Consider the following 6,077-nt stretch of genomic DNA (forward strand, 5'->3'; position numbering starts at 1 on the left):
CTTAATGCTGACTGATGGGAGAGCAACATTTAAATCTTTAAGAGATACATGTGGTGTAAAATAGTCAGTCTGGAGTGTAATAACTATTCTTGAAGGAGAGAGCAATACCTTGGGGATCTTCTAGTCCAATCCCCTGCTCCCCCATAGTATTTCAGACAAGTGATTATCCAAGCTCCTCTTAAAAACCTCCAGTGATGGGATCACTAGAGTGGTCCTTGACATTGTCTCTTCTACGGGATCATACCCGATACTTATATTTCTTCTTTTCTGGACAAACATCTAGACCAGTGATGGCGAACCTTTTAGAGACCGAGTGCCCAGACTGCAACCCAAAACCCACTTATTTATTACAAGTGCCAGGGCTGCATCAGCATTAGACCTCGGGTGGGGCAGCGGGGGGGCATGGCCCACTGGGTGGGTGTGGCTGCGGTGGTCACGGCAGAGTGGGTGGGCATGGCCAGAGTGGATATGGTCACCTCGATGTTGCTCGTGGGGACAGCTGTGGGGGCCAGGCAGGGTTGGGGGAGATCCAGGGGGTTTCTGGTGGGTGGGGCAATGGGCAGGAGGCTTTTCCTGCAGGGTGAGGCAGGGGGTAGGGCGGGAGTGCCATTGCTGCAGGGCAAGGCGAGGCAGGGGTGGCTGCTGCCTGACACCATCGGCCCCCACACACAGAGGCCAGTGAGCGCATGAGGGAGTGCTCTACCACCTCTATTTGAGCTTGCTAGCCAGCCGCTTCGCCTTTCTGTTGGGCGGGGCTATTGCTCCGGGCGCCAACAGCAGCCTAATGGACCTGTGTGAGATGCTGGCGCAGTGACGATGGGCATGCCCACAGAGAGGGCTCTGAGTGCCGCCTCTGGCATGCATGCCATAGGTTCGCCATCACTGATCTAGACTAATCTTCAGCCACCCTTCATTTTTATTTCTGAGAAAGGATGTGGGTGCCTGGTTCCACATCCTGGGAAATCAAGATAATGCTAGAAACTGCATTTTCTTTTAGAGTATGCTAGTTCTTCATTGCTAAACATCAGATATTTCTTTAATATAAAGAGTGAAGTCAGGCAAGGTCCTGGGAGCAGGAAGGGATGTAGCAGCTGGCCTACAATATTTTAGATCCCACTGTGTGGATGCACAATAAGCCTTCATTTACATACAACATTGGCAGGGTTGAGATAACCTATTTTGTCAAAACCCAACAAATCACATCATAGCTTCTTCTACTGGACCCACATAGCTGAAATTGAATTAGCAGACCTGTTATTAACACAGACTGCTTCCAGTCTCCCTCTGAATTAGGATTAAAGTCTAACACCCGTTTAATACCATCTTAATCCCCAGATCAGTTTGATCCTATTCCATTCTGACTAATTTAACTCGCTCTTCTGATTCACACTGAGTCCACCTAACATGCTTTGCACAGTCTAATTCAGCTTCAGGAAAATCTAAACCACAGACTACACATAAATATGCATTCCTGGTTGTAATTGGTTAGGTATTGTTATTTATGTTATGAAGCCTGCAAAAAATGAGAGAAATGGGCTCTGCTCTAAAAGATAAAGAATTGCCCAAACAGCTGCTGAGTCAGTTAGTAATAGAATTTTAGGTGGCAAGGATTTTTAGATGGAATACAGCAGCCACTGTAGCTGTAAAAACAAGATGTCTTGGCCTAAGAATATAGGACATTTCTATGCACTACCTTCATATTTGGGGAGAATGCCAGAGGAAGACTGGGCACTCCCAGAGTGATAAAAGAGGGCAGGAGGAGCTATTGTATCTACAGAGCTGTAAATGTTGCTGTTGATTGTGCAAATTAATTGATGTTTATTTTTCTGCTATAAAGCTGTGTCGCCTGACTTTCGGTTTAGGGCTGGAACAAGTTTCCACTGCTTTACTTAATTCCGGTTCAACATAAACAGGCTGGTCATAAATCTTAGAGGCAACGTGTTTATCAAGCTGCAGAACAAATTCCAGCTTTCTGTCCAGGCAGGGTGATATGATAATTGAAGCCAAGAATCTGAGATTCCATAAGCAATGCAAACAAAGGGATCAAGTTCAAGGAACCTTGATGACAACAGATATCGGCTCAAGTCCAAGTATCACTCTAGCACAACACAAGGAGTCAAGGCAAGCGTGCCGCTGCTTATTGTGCGTGGGCTTATAAACTACTCTCCATCTCAGAAAAGTTACAAAGATCTATAAACAAAAAACACAGCCTAGATCAGTTCCAGTTTTATTCCCCACTTCTGCAGCCCCAAGAATGAGTAACTTTGTTTTTTGAACCATTTTCAAAGCCTTCTGACTACCAAACTGCAGGTATGCTATCTTTTGACTTCCTTGCTGCAGTGATTTTTTAAAAACTGAGACAGAGAGAATGGGGTCTTGCAGTCAGATTGATTCCATTCATAGGAATCACTCAGGTATTTTGACTAGACAAATGCACGTGAAAAAGATTGAAAGAAGGGGTACAGTGGATTTAGAAGATTCTAAGATGCAACAGTTGTTTTTTTTCCAATGGGCGTCAAGGGATGGGATTCTGGTGAGGAGAAGGAGGCAGACATTCTTCTTCTTCTTCAATCAGTTCAGCTTCATTGAAAAAGGCCAGGGCAAGTAGCTCACCTCAAGCCACAAACTGTTTCCATGCTCTCCCTTCACATTAGTGGGGATGTTACACACTTCACAATGGCTATAGAAAAGGAAACACCCTCACAAATTGAGATAGGCCCAAGAGACCTTTTCTCCAACTTGTACTCCAGGTGAAGTTTCATCCTCTTCCCTATCCTTAGCCAATTTGACTCCATGGAAAGGAAGAGGACACTATCTCTCATGTCCAATATCTTGCTGACAATATCGCAAAAAATGTAGAAAGTTCCCCAAATTCACTCAGGAAACCATTTACATTCATCAAGGGGACCTGGATTAGACCATTTTAACTAACTTTGCAGGGATTCACATCAGCACAAAACTGAGGTTGGAGTGACTATCACAATGGAGTCACATGGGGCAAACTAATCTTTAAATCAACAGCTCTGAGGAGAAAACTAAATCCAGTGGTGCTCCGCTACATATTGGGATCAGGTATCAATTGAAGCTAGTCCATGTTTGTCATACAAGACATGAAATGTTGAGCTATTCCCAATTGAAATTGAAATTGAAATCCCCTAGGACAGTGGTTCCCAACCTTTTCTATACCCCGCACCCCTAGAATGTTTCTGATATATTCTTGCACCCCTTACAAAAGTAATACCTGGTTATGCATATACACTATAATGTTGAAACTTCTAAACCCATGTTTTCGCACGTCTTGGAATATCGTCTCGTACCCCCAGGTTGGGAACACCTGCCCTAGGACAAGGAATCTAGGGAAATCTAATTTCTCAGGAAGATATAGGCAGCAGAAGGGATAGTCCACAGCATCTCTACCCTGTCCCTGTCACCAACAGCGTACATTGAAAACTGACAGATTGTTGTAATAGCCATCTACCTGCTCTCCAATTCTAGTCTTATCAAAATAAGATGACAGATAAATTAATATTTCTCCCCCCTCCCCAGTATGTCAACCATACCTCTGTGATACATGCCAATTGAAGACTTTAATTCAGAATTAAATTTTAGGCAATAGGTATTTTATCAGTAACTACTTGGCATCCTTTCTCTGTGACAGCCTAATTGCAGTGCTGCAACAACCAATCTGCCTTCGTTTCTCTGAAATAGCCAAGGTGAAATGTCCCACCATACAGCAGCTTCTCCTTTATGATTCCTTCAATGTTTGTTCCCAGGCCATTTTTCATGACCTATTCTCACCTTTGCTAATAAAGTATTTAGCCAGCTTCTCTATTGATTTGACATTGCAATGATTGCAATCTGAAGGAATAGGTAGAATTTTATAACCTCTAAGAACACACACTTTCCATGTCTCTAATTTTATCCTGTGGCCATAACAATACACCTTGTACAGTAGAAGTTTCATTAGTAGCTATGCTGCCATTAAAATGCAGGAGATTCAGGTAGGAATGACCATAGTTGCTGTCACCTGGTCAGCCTGTCTTTGTTGGTCTGCATGCACCTGGGCACAATGTCACCAAGAGAGATGTGCATATTACTTTTGCATGCAAATGTATATTTAGCCTGTTTCCATGTACCACTGTTCCTACTGCAAAGCAGAATGGCAGCACCATGAAAATGTCGCAGTGGTGATCACCCTAGCAGTGTCTAACTCAGACCACAGAAGGCTTCTTGCCTTTTACTGAAATTTCAAAAGTTCTAGGATGCAGAGATACAAAAAAAAAAAAATTATGAAAATGTAGAATAAAATGAAATCTATTATTGATACTTTCTGTTACATTGGCAAAGAACAATCAAAGCATTTAAAATAATATAGTGGCATGGAGGTTTGCTTTCTGAATTTCACAGATATGACTAGGGATTTAAACGTATCCATGGATTTTACTGAGAGTAAATTTGGGTGCCGCTAGGTTTCACAGTAGTATAAATTCTAGCATCAGACAAATTCTCCTAGTATTCATCTTTCCATGATCAAAGTTCAAAGGAAAAAAAACCACATTTGGGGAAAAAACATACCACTTATTTTAGAGAAGCTGCATGTAATGAGTTGCCATGTTTATAAAGGGACTTATGTTCATGCAATTTAATTTTAAAACCTGTATCAGGAAAAATTGAATGCCAGGGAAGAAAGACCTTGGGGAGAATTTACATTAAGACACTGTATGATTAACAGAGATTGAAAATACAATTAGCTATTACAAATTATTATATAGACATGTTGATCTATATAATGTTGGTTTTTAAAAAAATAACAACTCAAAAATGCTGTTGGACCAAGCTGTTGTCATAGAAATGAAGACAGTATAAAGTAGCTGCTTTTGAACTGAGCCACACATGCAGTCCAGATTATGATGAAACCATAGATTGTTCTGGAGTGTACATAAATTTTAATTGGCCACTTTCTTATCAAAAATGTAAGATAAAAAAGAAATGACTGGTAATTTTGTGATAATCATTCTACAATTAAGCACCCAGGAGGGGTTTGTTGGGATTTATCTATATAGAAACATATACTATCTGTTCATACAATCTTATTTTTAAATGGTACAGTATTTTAGATTAAAATCATTTAAAAATTATGTTTAAAGTGAGCATAAGCTGATCTTTGAGTAAAGGAGAAACAGAATATAAACTACAAACATCTTCATTTTAAATACCTGCATGCGTGTCCATGCATGCTTTTCAGTCAATCTTGACACCTGGTGGCTGCCTGGACAAATGTCTGCAGTTTTCTTGGTAAGATTTTTGGAAGTGGTTTGTCCTTGCCTTCTTCCTAGAGTTGACAAAGAATGACTGGCCCAAGGTCACCTAGCTGGATTTGTGCCTAAGGCAGCACTAACATTCCCAGTCTCCTAGTTTTTACTCTGGTGTGCCTTAACCATTACACCAAACCGAATCTAAAATACTACATGATCCCCAAAGTAATTCACAAGAGAAAATATTACAGGACGATAATTCTAAACTGATCATTTTGAAATGGCGGAAGCAAGGATTAAATAAATAAACTTTATTTATCCCTCAAATAGAATAAGTTGGGCCACATCTGGAAAAAAAGTGAATTCAGATTAATCACATGGATGGTTATAAAATCCCAAGAGCAGAGTAGGAAGAAAAGACTATGTCTCTCAAATACAAGGGAAAAAATGGTGACCTTGGAAAAACAATTTATAATAATAATAATAAATAATGTTGGAAGTCATCTAGTCCAACCCCCTGCTGAGGCAGGAAAGCCTCTACCATTTCAGACAAATGGCTGTCCAGTCTCTTCTTAAAAACTTCCAGTGCTGGAGCATTCACAGCTTCTGGAGGCAGGTTGTTCCACTGGTTAATTGTTCTAACTGTCAGGAAGTTTCTCCTTAGTTCTAGATTGCTTCTCTCCTTGATTAGTTTCCATCCGTTGCTTCTTGTCCTGAATCTTCTGAATCTTATGTCTTCTGAATCTTCAAAAGCAGGTCTTATGACCCTCCTAGCTGAAGACATGACATTGGATATCTCTCAGATTTATAGTCTATCTTGAA

Source organism: Crotalus tigris, unplaced genomic scaffold (genome assembly GCF_016545835.1).
Source record: "Crotalus tigris isolate CLP2741 ecotype Arizona unplaced genomic scaffold, ASM1654583v1 scf7180000024375.2447938, whole genome shotgun sequence".
Classification (NCBI taxonomy): domain Eukaryota; kingdom Metazoa; phylum Chordata; class Lepidosauria; order Squamata; family Viperidae; genus Crotalus; species Crotalus tigris.